The sequence below is a fragment of the Eubalaena glacialis genome, chromosome 3 (genome assembly GCF_028564815.1).
Source record: "Eubalaena glacialis isolate mEubGla1 chromosome 3, mEubGla1.1.hap2.+ XY, whole genome shotgun sequence".
NCBI classification, from domain to species: Eukaryota; Metazoa; Chordata; class Mammalia; order Artiodactyla; family Balaenidae; genus Eubalaena; species Eubalaena glacialis.
This window is the reverse complement of record NC_083718.1, coordinates 9796046-9818680: the sequence shown is the minus strand read 5'-3', so window position 1 is coordinate 9818680 and position 22635 is coordinate 9796046. Positions and strand designations below refer to the sequence as shown.

Sequence of the window (22635 nt, the reverse complement as noted above, 5' to 3'; positions counted from 1 at the left end):
GCACCCCAATGTTCATAGCAGCACTATTTACAATAGCCAAGACATGGAAGCAACCTAAATGTCCATCGACAGAGGAATGGATAAAGAAGATGTGGTACCTATATACAATGGAATATTCCTCAGCCATAAAAAGAATGAAATAATGCCATTTGCAGCAACATGGATGGACCTAGAGATTATCATACTAAGTGAAGTATGTCAGACAGAGAAAGACAAATACCATACGATATTACTTCTTTGTGGAATCTAAAATATGATACAAATGAACTCATTTACAAAACCGAAACAGACTCACAGATATAGAAAACAAACTTATGGTTATCAAAGGGGAAAGGGGGTGGGGAAGGGATAAATTAGGAGTTTGGGATTAGCAGATACAAACTGCTGTAAAATAAACAACTAGGTCCTACTGTATAGTACAGGGAACTATATTCAATATCCTGTAATAAACCATAATAGAAAAGAATATGAAAAAGAATACATATATGTATAACTGAATCACTTTGCTGTACATGAGAAACTAACACAACATTGTAAATCAACTATACTTTAATTTTATATATATATATATATATATATATATATATATATATATATAAACAAGACCTCGAGGGGTTGAATATTCACTATTTAATTAATTACATTTTTAATTTTAAAACGTTTCTTAATTAGTCTGGGGAAGGGCAAATGCTGTTTCCTGACCATCAGAATCTATTCTAACAGTAAAACCATTTCTACTATTCCAATATAATAATAGACAGAACAGGTAGATGATTCAAACTCTTTTAAATAGTGCAAATGAACTGGATTTCTTTTAAATTTAATAATAAATGAATATTGTAATAAGTTTGCATGGAGACAGATGCAAATTACTGTGGTGGTAATTTCATAATGTATGCAAATGTCAAATCATTATGCAGTACACCTGAAACCAATACAACATTGTATGTCAACTATATTTCAATTAAAAATTTTTTAAAAGATACTTAATTCATTTCAAGATAAATAATAAATGGTCATAGTAAATGAAGTTCATACATTTATGTACTCATTCAACAAGTATTTGTCAAATGCCTTCTATTTGGAAGATGCTATATTATATTAGGCAGTTTGGGAGTTCCTAAATCTGATACTCAAAGTATAGGTGATATATGACTGTGATACATTTTAAACTTCCGTTTGTAAATGAATGGATTTTTATTCAGAGTTTAATATTAGAGGAAAAGGGGAGATTTCTGGTTTCTGGTTCCGCATGTAAGGAGTCTGGAAGTTGCCACTCCCTCCCAACAACAAGTAAAAAGCTGAACAGACGGAAGAATCAACAGCTCTTCTTGGATCCATGAGAGACATGAGGACACAGGGCAAACTGCTGTCCCCAAGACTGGAGAGACAGTCAAACACAGGGAGCTGCGGTTTACTGGAGCAGAAACAGCTATGGGAACAAATGCTGGGGGGGAACCCCGTACTGTAATTAATGAATTGCTGGAGACTCAGTGCAGACAACGCTGAGAGTTAAACACGCAGGTAAACACAGTCATAGGAGGTCCCCCATAGTTTTGTGCCACTTACCTCCAGGATCTTGACAAGGCTTCCACGGTAAACATCAGAGAAAAATCTCCTTGGGCTCCGGCAGTGGGAGGGGAAAAGGAACCATCTGAAATACACCAAAGCACTCTCTTCTTAACAAGGCTGTCCTCAGGGGAAACTCGTTAACTAGAGCCTAGCCTGCTGGGGGATTATCAGAGCCTAACTGACTGGGGGAAAGGGAAATACCCAACTGCAGCCCGCTCTAGCCATCCTGCCCCACCTAAGAGGGGAGAGAAAACTTAGAAACACTTGTGAAGCTCATAGCCCAGAGGCCTCGGCTCCCTAAATTCTGAGACCTAATCACAGGACTATAGAATGCTTCCCCTCCCACCTCACCACCAAGGTACTAAGGCCAATTTACAGCAGTTCTTTCACCTGGTACATCATGTCCCACTATCAAGAAAAATTACAAGGCCTACCAAAAGGCAAAAAACACAATTTGAAGAGAAGGAGCCAGCATCAGAACCAGACATGGCAGGGATGTTAGAATTATCAGACAGGGGATTTAAAACAAGTGTGATTAATATGCTGAGGGCTCTAGTGGGTAAAGCAGACAGCATGCAAGAGCAGATGGGCAGAGAGATGGAAATCATAAGAAAGAAAGGAAAAGAAATGCTAGAGATAAAAAGCACTGCAACAGAAACGAAGAACACCTTACATAGGGTTGTTAGTAAACTAGACACAGGTGAGGAAAGACTCTGCGCTTGCGTATATGTCAACAGAAACCTCCAAAAAGAGAAAAGTAAAGAGACTGAAGAAAACAGAACAGACTATCCAAGGATTGTGGGACAACCACAAAACATGTAGCATATATGTAATGGGAATACCAGAAGGAGACGGAAGAGAGAAAGGAACAGAAAAAATATTGGAAAAAATAGTGACTAAGAATTTCCCCAAATTAAAGTCAGACACCAAAACACAGATCCAGGAAGCTCAGAGAACACCAGGATAAACACCAACACAATCTGTATGTAGGCGTATCATCTTCAAACTATCGAAAATCAAAGATAAAGAAAAAATCTTGAAAGAAGCCAAAGGAAAATAAAACTTTACCTACAGAGGAACAAAGATACAGATTACATCCAACATCTCCTCAGAAACCATGTGAGCAGGAAGAACGTGGAGTGAAATACTGAAAGTATTGAGAGAAAAAAGCCTCCAACCTAGAATTCTGTTCCCTGTGAAGTTATCCTTCAAAAGTGAAGGAGAAATAAAGACTTTCTCAGACAAACCAAAATTGAGGGAATTTGTTGCCAGTAGACCCTCCTTCCAAGAAATGTCAAAAAAAAGTCTTATAGGGAAGGAAATTAATATAGGTCAGAAACTGGGATCTACATAAAGAAAGGAAGAGCATCAGAGAAAGAATTAGTGAAGGTAAAATAAAAACTTTAATTTTATTTCTCGTATTCTTAATTGATCTATCAGATAACAGTATGTTGAAAATAACAGCAACAATGTATTTGGTTACATATGCTGATGTATGTATCTTAAGTACATATGTGCTTAAGGATGCTTATGTATAAACAAAATGAAAGTAAGTAATGCTACAAAGGACAGGAGGGAGGAATTAGGATTATTTTGTTACTATAAGGTACTCACACTGTCTGTGGTGTGGTGCTTTTCCAACATGGACTTGGATTAATTATAAACGTATCTTGAGAATTCTAGGGCAACCATTACAAAGTTAAAGAAAGAAGTATAACTGATATGCTAATAAAAGAGAGAAATGGGGCTTCCCTGGTGGCGCAGTGATTGAGAATCTGCCTGCCAATGCAGGGGACACGGGTTCGAGCCCTGGTCTGGGAAGATCCCACATGCCGCGGAGCAACTCGGCCCGTGAGCCACAACTACTGAGCCTGCGCATCTGGAGCCTATGCTCCGCAACAAGAGAGGCCACGATAGTGAGAGGCCCGCGCACGGCGATGAAGAGTGGCTCCCGCTTGCTGCAACTAGAGAAAGCCCTCGCACAGAAACGAAGACCCAACACAGCCAAAAGTAAATAAATAAATAAATAAAATAATTAAAAAAAAAAAAACCTTCAGTGGCTGGCTCACTAGCTTGGAGTACAGTACAGCGGTCAAGGTCTGGTTGGCAGCTGCCTCCTCTTGGTCCATTTGCTCCTTTCCTCCCTGCGCGTTGGCTTTTCTGCTTTCTGTCCTCTTCCTGTAAACACGCTTGGCTGTTCCCCTCCTGCTCTTCCTCTACCTGATTGTTCTTCCCCTCTTTTGCATACAGCTGACTTCTTTCATATCTCACCTCAGTCCATCCCTGACCATCCTACCTAAAGCTGCCAGCACACCCACGAGATTCCGTCCCACCTCCATGTTTAGTCCCCTCAAAGCACGTCAGATGATCTGCATGGATGGCGTTTCCTATGAAGGGGTGATGGTGAGTTGCGCTGGGTGCGATTTGGGTCTTGTTTGTCTTCTCTGCACACACCTCACACACATCCCTGAGGATGGAGATATTTTCTGTCTAGTTGACCACTGTAATCCCAATGCCCAGAGCAATGCTGGCACAGAATAGCTCCTAAATTAATATTTGTTGGATAAATAAATGCATAATCCTCATTATAAACAAAGGCTTACAAAAATATGTGATTATTTCTCTGTGTCAACCCAGACGATATAATCCTGGTGCATTTCAATGGGAAGTGAGTCTAAGGAGGCCAGTCCAGGTTACAATAAGAAAACAAAACTGCAAGTGAAATATGGACTTCCTAAGCTGATATACATCCCTAGTGCACCTGAGGTTTAGGGATGGAAATAATTCACCACCAATTTTGGGAGGAAATTTCAGCTAAAAGACACATCTCATGGCATCCACATCTTTTCAAATCGCAGCTTCTAATATTGTGAATTGAAAATCCTGGACTCCAAAGAATTCTTTCCTCTCTATTCACCTTTTTCAAATAAATCTTTTCACTAAAATGTAATTTAGAGTTTAGCCACTTGAGGGCACTTTAGGTCTTTTATATGCACTCCCTTTTAAAAAAAAATGCCAGGCACCTTTCAAAAAGGCCAGAATTAATTTCCCTACAAATATTACATCCTTGATTTGACACTTTTATTTTATTTTATTTTTTTATTTTTGGCTGTGTTGGGTCTTTGTCTCTGTGCGAGGGCTTTCTCTAGTTGTGGCAAGCGGGGGCCACTCTTCATCGCGGTGCGCGGGCCTCTCACCATCGCGGCCTCTCTTGTTGCGGAGCACAGGCTCCAGACGCGCAGGCTCAGTAATTGTGGCTCACGGGCCCAGCTGCTCCGCGGCACGTGGGATATTCCCAGACCAGGGCTCGAACCCGTGTCCCCTGCATTGGTAGGCAGATTCTCAACCACTGCGCCACCAGGGAAGCCCAGATTCTGACACTTTTAAATCTCTAGCTCCTAAAATTCAAACAAGCTATTTCTAATCCAGGAAACTGTGACATTGCTAGCTCATGACTTAATCTTATTCAAGTTGTCATTACAACTCCGAGCCTCTGTCTTCAGTTTCTCCTGAAGAGATCACAGCGCTATCCATTTTAGGTTAATGATTCACAACGAAGGTGAGCTTAGACTCACGCCAGAGAATTTTCGAAACGTGCACTTCTGAGCCCCACTCTGTGCATTAAATTACAACCGCCGGGGTGCAGCACTAGCTTAGGAGGTTTTTAGAAGCTCCCCAAGTGCTTTTAATACACTTTTGGATGAGGACAAAGGCCACTGTTTTCAACCAGCCTTGCAAAAATATGTGTATACACATGTATACACACACACACATATATGTACACATACATATATACACACATACATATGTACACACACATATATATACACACACATATACCTATATACACATATATACCTATATACACACATATATACATACATATATACATACACACGTATATACATATACACACACATATACATACACACACGTATATACACATACACACATATACATATATAAACACACGTATATACATATACACACGTATACCTATATACACACATATACATATATACACACGTATATATACACACATATAGATATATGTATATATATATACACAAATACATATATACACATATATACATATATACCCACAGTATATACATATACACATATACATATATATACACATACATATATACACACGTATACACATATACACACGTATATACATATATACACATATATACACACGTATAATACATATATACACACATAATATATATACCCACGTATATATACATATATACCCACACGTATATACATATACACATATACACACATATACATATATACACACACGTATATACATATACACACATATATACACACATACATATATACACACGTATACACATACACACATACATATATATACATACGTATATATACATATATACCCACACGTATATACATATACACATATACACACATATACATATATACACACGTATACACATATATACATATATATGCATGTATATATATACACGTATATATATACACACATATACACACGTATATATACATATACACACACACATATATACACACACGTATATATACATATATACACACATATATATATGAACCACTGTGCCTCAGAAGAGACAAGAATCAGGACCCCCCACCCCCGCAGGAATCTCCACAGGAATCACGGGCATTACTCAAAGCGGTCAGGAAATGACTGCCTCGAAGGTTACCACACAACGTTGCAGTTCTATTTTCAGTCCCGCTGGGTCCTCTACCGAAGTGCTCATTCCTGACGTGAGCGGTCAGACTGGCCTGATGCGGCTCCACATCCGCCTCTGGAGCTGCGGCCGCGTCTGGAGAGCACGTGGAGTGCAGGCACAGCCCGGCGAGCCCGGCTGGACAGACACGAACAGCACCCCATGTCCTCTGCTCCGAGTACGTGTAACACCCCTCGATTCCTCCAAATATGCCAACCGCACCCACGTTCCAGCGCCAGCAACACCACGAGCTCCCTGTGCCTGGCAGTCTTACAAGTATTAGTGAACCTATTTGTTTTCCCGCAAGAACATGCGCAGGAGAGCTGCGTTTTGATTTTACGTCTTTTTATGCCAAGCCCAGGCAGCCAACTCACTCAGGAGACCACAGGAGAGCACCATCTTCAATTCACTTCTCTTTGAATCTGGGTCTCCTCCTGATGAAACATGAAGACAGACGTGTGTGTAGGGGGCGCCGTTTCCACGTTATTCTAACCCGGAATGAACGCTGACACCGTGCGGTCACATCAAGAGAGTGGGACGTGCTGTGCTTTGGAAGCAAAGAGGCACAGCTTCCTACCCTGATGCTCCAGCGTATGATGTCACCTGCTGGTGCCTCTACTCCTCATCTCCAAAATGCAGAAACAAAAATACGTGCCTCTGTGGGGTCTGGACGGACAAGACGTTGTGTGTGATGTGGTCAGTTGCCCCCATGTCCACCCCCACCCCTTCCCATGCTCCTTCCTGGTCCACCGCGGCCGGAAGGGAAGCCAACTCCCTGGCAGCAAGGGCTCTGTGTGTGAGCTGTGTTCTGTCCGCCAGAGGCAGAAGCTGGACGGGAGCGAGAGGCCGTGTCCCTGCAGCGCAGCCGTCTCTGCTGGCAAGCAAGGGGTCAGAACTGGGGGGTTTCCCGCAGCGGAGTACCAGTCCTGTCCGGATTCTTCAGCCTTGTTAGACCTGTGGTCTTATGTCGGGGCCAAGCTCAGAGGTGGCAGCTCCTTGTGCCTGTGTCATCTCGGCGGGCATCCCAGCCACCCCAGAACCCGCTTCCCTGGCCCTTCCTGACTGTAAGGGCTGCACTCCCTGTCTCTACCCACTTCCACTTTAAATCTCTGGAGAGGCTTCTGTTTCCTACCCTGAACCTGGCCTAATACAGACATACAAAGTGCTTAGCAGAGTTTCTGGCACTTAAAAGTTGCTTTAAAAATGTTAGCTATTATTATTGCTTATATTTGACCTTTTTAAAACGTTTAAAATTGATATATAGTTGATGTACAATATTATAAATTATAGTTTTACAACATAGTGATTCACAATTTTTAAAGGGTATATTCCATTTATAGTTATTATAAAATACTGGCTACATTCCCTGTGTTGTACAATATATCCTTGTAGCTTATTTATTTTATACCTAGTAGTTGTACCTCTTAACCTCCTACCTGTATCTTCCCCCTCCCCACTGGTAACCACTAGTTTGTTCTCTATACCTGTGAGTCTGTTTCCTTTTTGTTATATTCACTAGTTGGTTTTATTTTTTAGATTCCACATATAAGTGATGTCATATATTTGACCTTAGCCACATTAAGCCCAAGTTTCCTTATCTGTAAAATGGTGACCTGCTTCCATAATTGCTGTGTAGATAAAATCAGATAATGTATGGAAAGTGCTTAGCACCATGTGTAAGGGTTCAAAACTTTTATCTATAATTATCATTTTGACTGGGTTCCATTGTTATTTTTTTACCAACGTATAAATTATTTTGATATTAGTCTTTTAGTATTGAACTAAAAGTCTTGCGTACTTGATAACACCATATGTAATAGCACTGTACAAGTGTATGCCAATGTCTAGGCTATTGACCTGTGCCAGATTTCTAAATGTAGTAATTCGTTACACAGAGAGCCAGGCTGAATTAAAATAATAATAATAATAATTTCTCAAAACTAAATCATCTGATTCTGACCTGTGGAATTTTTCTTTGGACTTTGCTCTATAACCACTAGAGGGCAGACAAACACGGTGGAAAAGCAGTACTTAGCAGACAAAGCAGTAGATTCTTGGTCTGCTTTTCGAATGTGGGTAGAAGCCATATTTTTCAAACAGTTTCTCCTGTCGCAGCAACCAATGAAGAGAGTAGAATAATGATGCTTAATATGTAAGAACACAAATTTCAGTTAAAGTATCATGTATTTGTTTTAACTTAATAGTTTCATAAAATTAATAAGCACAATTTTCCACCACAGACCTATATAAACTTTAAAGCAAAACCACTCAACGACATATGCATGGATTTCTTTTTAACTTAGAAGAGAATTAAGCAGTGAATGACTCAGTAGAATAGAAGTAGAAGCACACTGTGGTATCATAGTGAGCATACCACGCACCTGGGCATATGGAGACCTGGGGATACACAAACGGGCCCATTTTACCATTAGGTGCTGTTGGTGCAGTGCGTGGGGTTTACACCTTGTTCAAGACACTAGGGAAAAGTGTGAGACCTGTAGAAAAATCGACTCCCAACTTCAAAATGAAAACTGCTTTTTCAATTTACACACACACACACTCTGAAGCTAACAAACCAGAGCCCCAAAACAACAAACATCTGCTGGGGTTTTGATGGAATAGTATTAATCAATTTTCTTAAAATTACCACCTTTACAAGATTGAGTCTTACAATTCATGAATTCAATAGTATTTAGATCGTATTTAATTCCTCTAAAGAATATTTTACAATGTTCTACATAGAGTTCTTGCACCTGGAGTTAAGTATTTGGATTATTTATATTGCCTTAAATAGTATCTTGTTTTTAAAGTTTAATTTCTACCTGTGTTATTGGTATATGCAAATACAACGATTTCTGTACACTGGCTATAATCAGCACACTTGCTAAATTCTCTTATTAGTTGATACTATTTATGTATAAAATCTCAAATTTTTGATTATATCTTATGCAAATAATGCCTATTTCCTACTGTGCTAACATTAAAGTGTTGTCTTTTTCTTACTGCGTTGCTTGGGGCCTCCAGTATACTAGGACACAAAGTGGTGACAGCACATCCTAGCGTTGTTTCTGATATGATGGAGGTTTTCAATCTTTCACCATCACACACATTTGCTAAGGGTTCAGCAATTTTATTAATCTTTTCAATTTAGCAAGTTTGACTTTATTAATCTCTTTTATTGTGTGTTTCTTCTGTTCCATTCATCTTTAATGCTATCATATCATTTTCTTCCCTTTATATCCTTTGGATTTAATTTGCTGTTCTTTTTCCAATATCTAACATTGAAATGGAGACTTGGTTTGTAGAATTCCTTTTAAAATATATGTGTATACCTTTCATTATAAATTTCCAATAAGTATGGAAAGCGAGTTGGGAATAATCAGTTTTAATTATTCAACCTGAAGTTCCCAGTATCTTCATTCTGAAATTAAATCCTTTAATAAATTTTTATAATATTGTGTAGATTAAAATCATTCTTCTACATCCTTAGACCTTGCCTTTCCTAACCTTCCACGTCTAGTCTCTTCTTTGGTGTGTGATACTCGGTCTCAAAGCACACTAGAAGGCACTCGCTACAATTCTAGCTTTGGCACTCCACAGCCTGGCCACGTCTCATCCACCACACGCTCTGCAGTCAACAGAACACTTGATCCACCTGTTAGCTCCTGAAATCCCGTCCTATGAAACCTTTCCTCACAACTGCGTTTTGTGGTTGTTGTTTTACCATTTTGTTTTGTATTTCTCTGTATCCTAATTTAGGGGATATCACGGTTCTGAATGTTTTAAATAAATGAACTCCATATCCACCTTCTGATCTTTGGTTATCAGGTTTACGTTGTAAAGTAAACCGTGATTTCAGTTTACAATAGTGCCCATGTTGCTTTAATTTTGTGGCTGCATTATTTGGACCCTGTTGAATGGGGAGATGAATTTGCTTAATACTAACTTCCCCCCATGGAAGGTAAAACCAGATGAACTGAACTGATAATTCTCATTAAAAAAAAAGGGATGGATTTATAATTTGGAGTGTGGCACTTCCACAGCCAAGTTTTTAGGTTGTGCAACATTTAACTTGGTTTTGTTCCATGGGTATAGCCTGGCAATCACCTGACCAGTCCTCTTGGAAGTACATGCTCCAGATCACAATGGGGACATGAGGTCAGAGGGTGCATGAGTCAGCACACGCCCACAAACTCCGCTAGGAAAAACAGCTCTAGCCGTTTGAGCAGGTATCATTAATCATCTTAGCAGATGGAAAGCCTGTTAAAAAGTGACTCCTTCCAGATGCCAGCAGAGACCACGTTACCAAAGAACTGGTATGGCCCAAGCTCTTCGGATGGAATGATTAAAGGGGAAGGCACTCAGTACAGCCCTAAATAAGGAGAATTATCCATTGCTGGCAGTTTCTGGAAGCCATAATTCCCTGGGAACAGCCCAAATCTTTGGCCTCAATGCAATTCATCCAGGTGTGTTTCTCCAAATCTCACTGTTATCAGAAAAATCACACCACTTTTCTCATTAATCCTGAAGCACATGAAAATCATCATCCCCTATTGCCTGACATGCCCTGGAGTAAACTGGCCAGGCATATATTATGATTAATTGTGCACATTCCCTGAAGGCAAGAATTGCACTTGGTCAAGTTATAGACATACAATACATACATAAAAACTAGGTATTGATTATTTATTTCACAGCGAATCAATCTATACTATTTCATGAACACCTAATAAAAGTAAAATGCTTATAAGAAGTTGTTTTATAACGGTGGTAAGGATTAGGACCAGTTGAAAAGCCTGCTGTGTCACATGAGTCTATCACTCAAGGGGGAAAAAATGGTACATAGTTATCCAGTCATTTTCAGGATTACAATGCGCTCACACTACATTAAAATGTGTTAATGATGATCATAAAGCAAATGTTTCCACAAAAATAACCACCAAAAACTGAGTGATATAGCCCTGAGGTCATTTACTAACATGTTCAATGAGTATCACGTAAATAAAAGAAGTTGTAAAACAAAAAAATTATGAACATCCAAATGTTCACAGAAAATTAATTTTCCCCTTCCTTTTTATTTTGAAAATTTTGAAATCTACAGAAAAGTTGCAAAAATAGTAAGAGAAACACCCGTATGTCCTTTGTCTGGATTCCTCAGTGTTAAGCTTTTGCTGAACTTGTTTCTCGTCTGTGTGTGCCTGTGTGTGTGTGTGTGCACGAGTATATTCTTGACCACTTGAGAACTACTTGCAGATATCATAACACTTCATCCCTAAATGCAAATCTCCTACGAATGAAGGCATTCTCCTATATAATAATACAATTATGTCACTCAGGAAATATAACAGTAATACGATGCCATTATCTAATACACGTCCATTTTCAAATTTTCCCAATTATACCAATAACATCCTTTGTTTTTTAAATTTTCCTTTCCTCTCTGGGCTACAATCTAGGGACACACATGTCATGTCTCTTCAACCTCCTTTAATCTGGGACAGTTTCCCAGCCTTGTTTGTCATTCATGATGTTGACATTTTTAAAGGTCCAGGACAGTGGTTTTCCAGAATGTGCTACAACTTGGATAGTTAGACTCAGTTTAAACATTCTGAGCATTAATACTACGCAGATGAAATGTGTCCTTCTTGGTGCATCAACAATCATGTGTTTCTCCCTTAGAACTTTCTCTCCATGCATCCTACACACAAACTCTGCTATTACTCATCCCCAGAATCTATCGTGGGGTGGGGGTGGAGGGTTACTTTCTCCTGCCGCTGCTAACACAGCCCACCTGCACAGGACGTTCTCTCTGTTCTTCGCCTGCTACCCAAGGGTTACTTCTGGTCACTGCTCAACTCAAATATCACACTTACCACAAAAACTGTCTCTACTATACTCCTCCAGGCATACATCTCTCTCTCCAAAGTTCCTATAGTTGTCTAAAATCCACCCAGTACTTCATCACAACGAATAACTTCATTGCTCCCCTTGTATTAATACTAATCCTATCACAGTTGTGTACCTTGTCATCCCACTCGAATGCCACCAAATTGACAGCAGTGACCATGAACCTTGAATTCTCTACATTTGGATTGTATTTCCCACAGGGCCTATCAGAATCCAGAGCACTTAATAAACAGTAATTTTGTGGTCTTTGATGAATGAGTGAATTAACATTACCTTAGGAAAAAAATCCATACTGCAATTAATTCCCCTTTTTATTTAAGAACTCGTCCAAGAAAACAGTGTTTTCAATTTACCCCCCGAGGGCCATACAAATCCCCAGAGATTTTTTCTACGTCTATATGTAACTGTACTTAAAAAAAAAAAAAACTTAAAAACAAAGTTTAAATTCTCCAGGAAATTTCTCAGAAATTAAAAATGGAGGCCAGCAGCGAGCGGGAGCTCTATGGAGGTGGTGGCTGCAGCAGCGACTCTTTTGAGCTGAGAGTTTCAGGCCAGTCCCGACTCCTTCCTCCCCCTTCCCTCCCCCTCTTTTGTTTTCCATTCCCCTCCCCCTCCCTTCCCTGTCCGGACGACGGGATCCTGAGGAGGCAGCTGCCGAGTTCTCGGTGAAGGTTTTTCATTTGTTGCATCCCCTCCCCTCCCCACCCCATCCATTAACGTTATTCTTTTGAAGAGTCTTCGCTGTCAAGCCGCCCAAGCGGAGAGTGCGACTGCAGAAGGGGGTGCTTCTCGTTTCAGTGCTTCTTCGGGCGGAGGAGGAAGTAGGGGGGCACCTCAGCACTATCCCAGGACTGCTGGCAACAGCGAGTTCCTGGGGAGGACCCCAGGGCAAAACGCTCAGAAATGGATTCCTGCACGAAGCACTAGATGAGATGACAACTCCGCAGCAAACAACTCCGCAAATGAAAAAGAACGACATGATGCAATCTTCAGGAAAGTAAGAGGCGTACTAAATAAGCTTACTCCTGAGAGGTTTGACAAGCTATGCCTTGAGCTCCTCAATGTGGGTGTACAGTCTAAACTCATCCTTAAAGGGGGTCATACTGCTGATTGTGGACAAAGCCCTAGAAGAGCCAAAGTATAGCTCACTGTGTGCTCAGCTATGTCTGCGATTGGCAGAAGATGCACCAAACTTTGATGGCCCAGCAGCAGAGGGTCAGCCAGGACAGAAGCAAAGCACAACATTCAGACACCTCCTCATTTCCAAATTACAAGATGAATTTGAAAACCGAACCGGAAATGTTGATGTCTATGATAAGCGTGAAAATCCCCCCCTCCCCCAGGAGGAGGAACAGAGAGCCATTGCTAAGATCAACATGTTGGGGAACATCAAATTCACTGGAGAACCTGGAAAGCTTGATCTTATTCATGAATCTATCCTTCATAAGTGCATCAAAACACTTTTGGAGAAAAAGAAGAGAGTCCAACTCAAAGATATGGGAGAGGATTTGGAGTGCCTCTGTCAGATAATGAGGACAGTGGGACCTAGGTTAGACCACGAACGAGCCAAGTCCTTAGTGGATCAGTACTTTGCCCAAATGTGCTCCTTGATGTTAAGTAAGGAATTGCCGGCGAGGATTCGTTTCCTGCTGCAGGATACCGTAGAGTTGAGAGAACACCATTGGGTTCCTCGCAAGGCTTTTCTTGACAATGGACCAAAGACGATCAATCAGATCCGTCAAGATGCAGTAAAAGATCTAGGAGTGTTTATTCCTGCTCCTATGGCTCAAGGGATGAGAAGTGACTTCTTTCATGCCACCCAGGATGAAAATGGATAGGGACCCACTTGGAGGACTTGCTGATATGTTTGGACAAATGCCAGGTAGCGGAATCGGTACTGGTCCAGGAGTTATCCAGGACAGATTTTCACCCACCATGGGGCGTCATCGTTCAAATCAACTCTTCAATGGCCATGGGGGACACATCATGCCTCCCACACAATCGCAGTTTGGGGAGATGGGAGGCAAGTTTATGAAAAGCCAGGGGCTAAGCCAGCTCTCCCATAACCAGAGTCAGGGACTCTTATCCCAGCTGCAAGGGCAGTCGAAGGATATGCCACCTCAGTTTTCTAAGAAAGGACAGCTTAATGCAGATGAGATTAGCCTGAGGCCTGCTCAGTCTTTCCTAATGAATAAAAATCAAGTGCCACAGCTTCAGCCCCAGATAACTGTGACTCCTCCTAGTACACAACCACCACACACTCAAACACCACCCCTGGGACAGACACCTCAGCTTGGTCTCAAAACTAATCCACCACTTATTCAGAAAAAGCCTGCCAAGACCAGTAAAAAGCCACCACCATCAAAGGAAGAACTGCTTAAATTAACCGAAACTGTTGTAACCGAATAGTGGAAATGCAAACGAAGCTGTCGGTGGTGTAAGAGAGATGAGGTCTCCTAAACACTTTCTCCCCGAGATGTTAAGCAAAGTAATCATCCTGGCACTAGACAGAAGTGATGAAGATAAAGAAAAAGCAAGTTCTTTGATCAGTTTACTCAAACAGGAAGGGATAGCCACAAGTGACAACTTCATGCAGGCTTTCCTGAATGTATTGGACCAGTGCCCCAAACTGGAGGTTGACATCCCCTTGGTGAAATCATATTTAGCACAGTTTTCAGCTCGTGCTATCATTTCGGAGCTGGTGAGCATTTCAGAACTAGCTCAACCACTGGAAAGTGGCACCCATTTTCCTCTCTTCTTACTCTGTCTTCAGCAATTAGCTAAATTACAAGATGGAGAATGGTTAACAGAGCTTTTCCAACAAAGCAAGGTCAATATGCAGAAAATGCTCCCAGAAATTGATCGGAATAAGGACTGCATGTTGGAGACCTTGGAAGGAAAGGGACTGAGTTTCTTATTCCCACTCCTCAAATTGGAGAAGGAACTGTTAAAGCAAATAAAGTTGGCTCCATCTCCTCAAACCATATATAAGTGGATTAAAGGTAACATCTCTCCCAAACTTCATGTAGATAAAGGATTTGTGAACATCTTAATGACTAGCTTCTTACAGTACGTTTCTAGTGAAGTAAACCCACCCAGTGATGAAACAGATTCTTCCTCTGCTCCTTCCAAAGAACAGTTAGAGCAGGAAAATCAACTGCTTCTTTCCTCCAAGCCAGTAATGCAGAAATTCCTTCATGATCACGCTGATCTACAAGTCAGTGCCCTCTATGCTCTTCAGGTGCACTGCTACAATAGCAACTTCCCTAAAGGCATGTGACTCCGCTTTTTTGTTCACTTCTATGACATGGAGATTATTGAAGAAGCTTTCTTGGCTTGGAAAGAAGATATAACCCAAGAGTCTCCAGGGAAAGGCAAGGCTTTGTTCTAGGTGAATCAGTGGCTAACCTGCCTAGAAACTGCTGAAGAAGAATCAGAAGAAGCAGCTGACTAAAAGAACCAGCCAAAGCCTTAAATTGTGCAAAACATACCGTTGCTATGACGTAACTGCATTTGACCTAACCACTGCGAAAATTCATTCTGCTGTAATGTTTGCACAATATTTAAAGCAGAAGCATGTCAGGATTTCTTTCTGCATAAGGTTTTTTTGCAGTGTAACGTCTTAATCATAGTCTACCATCAAATATTTTAGGAGTATCTTTAATGTTTAGATAGTATATTAGCAGCATGCAATAATTACACATCACAAGTTCTCAAGCAGAGGCAGTCTGTTGCAAGGACCTTCTTTGCTGCCAGTTATCATAGGCTGTTTTAAGTTAGAAAACTGAAGAGCAACACTGAATACTGTAGAAATGCACTTTGCTCAGTAATACTTGAGTTGTTGCAATATTTGATTATCCATTTGGTTGTTACAGAAAAATTCTTAACTGTAATTGATGGTTGTTGCTGTAATAGTATATTGCCTGTATTTCTACCTCTAGTAATGGGCTTTATGTGCTAGATTTTAATATCCTTGAGCCTGGGCAAGTGCACAAGTCTTTTTAAAAGAAACAGGGTTTACTTGCACAAAACTGATCAGTTTTGAGAGATCGTAAATGTCCTTGAAGTGGTCTTTGTGGGTGTGAAACAAATGGTGAGAATTTGAATTGGTCCCTCTTATTATAGTATTGAAATTAAGTCTACTTAATTTATCAAGTCATGTTCATGCCCTGATTTTATATACTTGTATCTATCAATAAACATTGTGATACTTGGGAAAAAAAAAAAAAAAAAGAATGGAGAAAAAAATCTAAGTTTTAAAGTGCCTCCTCTTTTTTCAAAACAGCATTCTCTCTATTCTTAAAAAAATAGGTCACTTGACCTGAAATAATCATAATAAAAATAACAAAAAATTTGAGACAATAAAGAATATCCTGTTATATCAAGTAATTGTAGTAGTTGTTCTTTATTACTTTGTACATAAATTTCCTGAAAACTCAAGGCTTTATAGCTCCACGTGTTCTGTTCTGTTTGCATCTGTACTCACCTCTGTTTTAGTGCAGAGCATATTTTCCAGGGGTAAATACTTCTTTGTATCTCAGATTCATTTACCTCCACATCAACTTACCTCATTGCAGATGAGAAAATGCAGAAGACTCCGGCTGAGGCCGTGCTCTGTCATGGTTTCTCGTTGCTAGGAACACACGGAAGCAACTCTAAGCTGCTGTGGATTCTCCTGTTAGTCTGTTAACTAAATATGGGTGAATTTTCTATGAGGAAAATATTACCAGTAAATGTTGTTTTGTTTTTTTTTTTAATTAGGGCCTGGTTAAGTTGCTAAAGGATTGACTGAATCAAATTACAACACAATTGATCTTCAAAATTTGGCTTCCGACACATCACAGATGTCCATCTAAACCAAATGTAATTCTCAAGCATGGTTTATGTCAAGAAAATAACTGCTTATTGAAGCTGCCATGAAGTGCATTCACCCACGCTTTTAACAATAACAAGTCTTACTGTTTTGACACCTTTTCAGGCCTAGTCTGGAGCGGGGTGTGGTGCCCAAGGGGGGTGTTCTGTGGTCTTGTGAAATCAGGAAACATTTTAAAATGCAACATAACACAGATTTCAAAAAATACAGACATTTCCAGAGACTTGACAATGTTATTTTGTATTGTGAAACTTCAAAAAGGGAATAGAGGGTTTCCTACTTCGAAAACTTACTTGGAGTAACTTAGGACAACTACAGAAGACACAGCCTAAGACACAAGTGTTCCATATATATTTGCAAGTGATTTGAGAGGCAGAGTCATTACAATATGGATTGGAGGCAGACAGGCTGAATTCTTCCCCTACCTCGGTCAGTAATTAGCTGACAAGTAACTGGCAAGGCCTTGGACAAAGCATTTTTGTCCCCAGCCCTTAGTTTCCAATTTGTAAAGTGGAGATAAAGTCGTAAGATTATTGTGAAAATCAAATTAATAAATTCATAGTGAAATTGCTATATAAACTGAAAAGCACTATATGAATGAGTACATATTCTATTTTTATTATAATATTCCAATACATTTCCTTACAGATTCATAATACTTGCTTTTTCTAATTAGAAGTCCTATTCTCTGAGTCTATATTAGTACAAAATAAAGCAATCTTCTATCTGATATAGTTGTCTAACTACAGGACCAGGTCATGCAAATAAATGACTATGTTTTAAAGTCCTTCTAATTTTCAAATTAAAAAAATGCTTTTAAATAGGGAATAAAAGTATAAATTTACTTGTGTTTTGAAGCAGTAGAAAGATAAACCAAAAACTATTTAAAAATGGTTACTATGGGGCAAGAAACAGAAAAAGGAACTGAACGTCCAAATATATATTTACTAGGGAACCCTGTAAAAGCCTTATGTAATCAAAAAGTATAATTATTTCAGAAATAAAAAGCTAAGCAATTCCTAAAAATGAAAAAGAATCTAATTGCATAACAAATTGTTGACATAAACACACAGAAAAGAATAATTAAAATGCAATATTTTTACAGTCCATCGCTAGTGAGATATATCCTAAGGATAAAAATTACCACAAATAAATCACAGGCTGCATTCAGTAGGTTTATTATTAAAGACATTGGTATTGTTATTTTGAAATTATTATATGTGTATGGTTTAGGATAAATCAAACGAGTAATTAGGTGTATGTCATGTCACCAAGATTTTCAATATAAGAAAATATGGAAAGAAAAGCATAAAAACAAATAAATTAATACACAGTAATCATACAGTTGAAATAGAAATATCATTTTGGATACACAATTTTTTTCTTATTCTAAAAAATACACATTCTCATTGTTATGGACTGAATGTTTGTTTCCCCCCAAAATTCATTTGTTGAAGCTCTAATTTATATTTAGAGGCGGAGCTTTTGGGAGGTAATTAGGTCACAAGAGAGAGCCCTCAAAAGAAGAGACAGGAGAGAAATGACCTCTGTCTCTTTCATGTGAGGTTACAGCAAGATGGTGGCTAGCTACAAGCCAGGAGGCGGGCTCGCACCAGACACCAAATCTGCTGGCACCTTGATCTTGGACTTCCCAGCCTCCAGGACTATGAGAAATAAATGTTGTTGTTTAAGCCATTCAGTCTATGGTATTTGTTATAGCAGCCTGAGCTGACAAAGACACCTACCTTCATTTATTTATCTTATTTTAAAAATACATATTATGTAAATACCTGTTCACTGAGCAGTTCCAGAAGCAAAAACAAATCGGTAGCAATGACCAGTTCTGGGGCTTCGATTCTGGTCTCAGAACTTAATTTTCCTCCTTGTGAAACTGATTGACTCCAGGTCTGAGTGGAAAATATGTTGAATAGATCTCTGGCATCTTGTGCTGAAAAGCAAGAAAGCTATCAACGATTATAGATGTCAAAGAAAAGAGACAGAGGAAACAATTAGAGCAGCTCCCACTGGCTAATTTGTGGAACAGTTTGAGCATCAATGGAAATGACTGGAAAGGCCTGAAACAGATCTTATACATATATAAAATCATGAGTTAGTAATTATACAAAACAAATAGCACGTGCTCATTGGTTACCTTTGATAGTTACCAGAAGGTTCAAAAAATTGATTTAAAAAAGGGAAAGGATTATGCGTGATGTATTCTGTTGTTTCTGTGTAGAGTTTATTTCATGCTGTTTTTCCAGGGTATCCGCTGCTTCAACTTAGGACAATTCATAAGGTCACCAGGCTGCCAAAGCCCATCGTGGAAATAAAGCCATTGTTGAAGGCACTGTTGAGACTGATCACAGGTCAGCTTCTGCCTCTTCACCCCTGCCCCTTCTTCTCCCAAGAGCACTACCTAATAAATACCGTGGATGCTAATCTCCAACACAGGGTTTGCTTCCCAAGAGACCCAACCTATTGCAAGCGATGACTGCCATGTGTTGTCTACGAATAAATACTAAGATAGGATTTTAGAGCTGAATCTCTTGTTCCTCAGTTGGCAATGAGAACCCCTTCACGGATGGCAAGTGGCACTCAGATGGACTCTGGCACAAGGTGGCAGTGTAATTGCTAATATTTTCACCAGTCTGGCACACTGGTGGAAGGAAATGCGTTAGCTGGTGCAGGGTGTCAGACATTTGAGAAACGGGGGAAATGGTAACAATAAGGAACAGAATTGGGTGAGCTTAAGTGATACTCTGGAAAAATGAAATAACTGAGAATTTCTTTTAAATTTTGCTTAACACACCATACTTAGGGATGCTTTCTGGAGAAAATAACTGGTTAGGAAAATGCATAATGGAATGATATCTGTCCGTATACGTCAACTAAAATACACCGTGTTGCACAATTCTTAATGTGATTTCTATTTTGTTTTTTTAAAATCTAGATAGTTCTGTATATAGATAATTTAAAAGTTTGGAAATATATATACAAAAAGTCCACAGTGATCATCTTTAAAGGGTAAGAGGAAAGAAATACTAACTCTATTTTACATATTTCTATGCCTTTTGATTTTTTACACTGAGTGTGTATTAATGTTAAGTGGGATGAAGTATAAATATTCCTTTTTAAGGAATTTAATGTATATGTATATAAGTGTATATGTATACATATGCATATATATATGTATGTTTTAATATATATTCTTATTTAATGAGATTAAGTATAAATATTTCTTTAAAAAAAAAGAATGCCATTGTTGGTTTTACAAGTTTTAGTAATCTGTTCCTATCATCCTTTTCTCTCTATCAAAACAAACTTTTCATTCTGTACTAGGCCATGGATTTTTCAAAATTATGTTCCCTGACCATAAAGAACTTCAGTAAAATTAACCTTCATCTTTTATGGATTTAAAACAATCTTTACCCTAACTCCACTCAAGTAAGAGCATTTATTAAATTATTTTGTAGTGGACATTAAATTGAACTGGGCCTTGTGCTGTAAGGAAGCGTGTAAAAAGTCACAGGAGACCAGCTCTATTGAGAATACGTTGCATAAGCTACAAAAACATAGTTAAAAATAACCAGAGAGTTGAGGAAAGAAACTTAAAGGAACAAATTCCAAAAAGTGTTGAGCCCTTCTTGGTAGAGAAGTGAGCCAAACTGCTTTCTTCCATGAAGGAATGGTGTAGAAAAAGGAGGAAACTACCATAGATTAGAGTAAGAAGAAACTACCCAAACTCTTAATTACCTCTCAGTGACCATGTGAGGGCTGGCGTGATGAATCAGAATCCCCAGAAGCCCCAGCCTCAGAGCAAGTCTGCTCCCACCCGCCATTTCCCCACAGACCTTCCTGCACATGGACGTACAGTTGTGGACAGGGCAAGGCACATAGGGCCTTCCTAAGAGAAGCAGCCTGCTGAGGACTGGGGACCTGGCAAGAAAAGTCCATCTGAGGCACTTCAGGCTCTCAGTGGCTGCAAGCAATCACTACTGAAGTTTGATGGTGAGGCAGGAAGAGGAAGAGAGATCTCCCAAGGGTCAGAAAACTAAGAGCGCGAATAAATAAATAAAGAGCCCTCTGAGCAATTAAAAATCTAGCAGCTGGGGTGCAGAAAGTAACTTGGCTATAAAGCATACGAGAGCCTTGAGATCTTGCTCAGATCCAAGTCCTATCAAAGGGAAAGTCCCCATCCAACCTTCAAAACATTTGAAGCCAGTGGTGATCGAAAACTTACTGAAGCTACAGCAGAGTAGAGACCGCTGACTTTAACCAGATTATACCAATTTAGCCGCCCAGTCTAGAGGCTTGACAGAAAAAAAGACGCTTGATTTGGGGGAGGGGGGTAGTAAATAATATTACTTCAGTCTTTACTGTTCTTTTACTCACAATCCCATAATAAAATCCAGAATTTTGAGATATCCTAAGTGAGAAGAAATGATCTGTTTAAAACAATACATAGTCAAGAGAAAGAAGCCACAGATGGCATGTTGGAACTGTCACAGGGACTTTAAAATATTACAATAAATATTATAAAGAATCTAACGGAAATGGCATTCAACATATGAAAACAGATGATGAATTACAGCAAAAAGATGGAAACTATCAAAAAAGAAACACATATAAATGCTAGAAATAAAAAAATGTAATATCAGACATAAAAAGTTTATCCAATGGCTAATCAGAAAACTGGACACAGCAGATTTTAAAAAGCCATTTGCTTGAATACAGATCAATTAAAATTATCCAAACTGATGCACAAAAAGGAAAAAAAAAGAAGAAAATGAACAGAATATCCAAGATCTATGTGGTGATACCAAACTTTCTGACATACATATAGTTGAAGTTTCACAAGGAGAGAAGAGAGAGAATTGAACAACACAACAACAACAAAACAAACAAACAAACAAAAAAATAGAGAAGTAACTCATCAAGAAGAGGTGATGGCCAAAATTTTTCAAAAACTGATGAAAGACTGACTGACCCACAGACTAAACATCTTAGCAAACCCTAAGCAGAATAATTCTGAAAACTCACACCTACTCATGTCTTAGTCAAACTGTTGAAGACCAGAGAAAAAGAGTATACCTTAAAAGCACACAGAGAAAAGTTCCAGTTCTGGAAACCTAATGGTGGAGTGACCTGCATGGGACTGATCCTCCTACAGATAACAATCATAAACTCAACACAGACATTTTTATAAACAAAAATGTGAAGGCATCAGTGTACAACAACAAAAAAAAAAGCAGGCAGAAAACAGGTAAGGAGTCTACCTTAGAGAAAAAGGAAGCACACTGGGTGACATCCATGCTTATGGGCTTTCTGCATTAGGGCACTTCCTGGAATGTTTACGGCAGAGTGGGTAGAACTCAAGCAGAAGGCCAATTCCTTAAAATAAATAGGTGACGTCAATATAGATACACATACAGATATAGTCGTACAATGGAAAACTACTCAGTCATAAAAAGGAGCAGACTTCATACACACAACCTGGATGCATCTCAGAAACATTATATGGAGTGAAAAGAGCCAGACGCTGAA

At 39.3% G+C, this 22635-nt stretch overlaps 1 pseudogene; it reads left to right on the top strand.

The window, feature by feature from the left end:
• Positions 1–12692: 12692 nt before the first annotated feature.
• Positions 12693–15726, top strand: LOC133086901 (eukaryotic translation initiation factor 4 gamma 2-like; annotated as a pseudogene).
• Positions 15727–22635: the final 6909 nt, after the last annotated feature.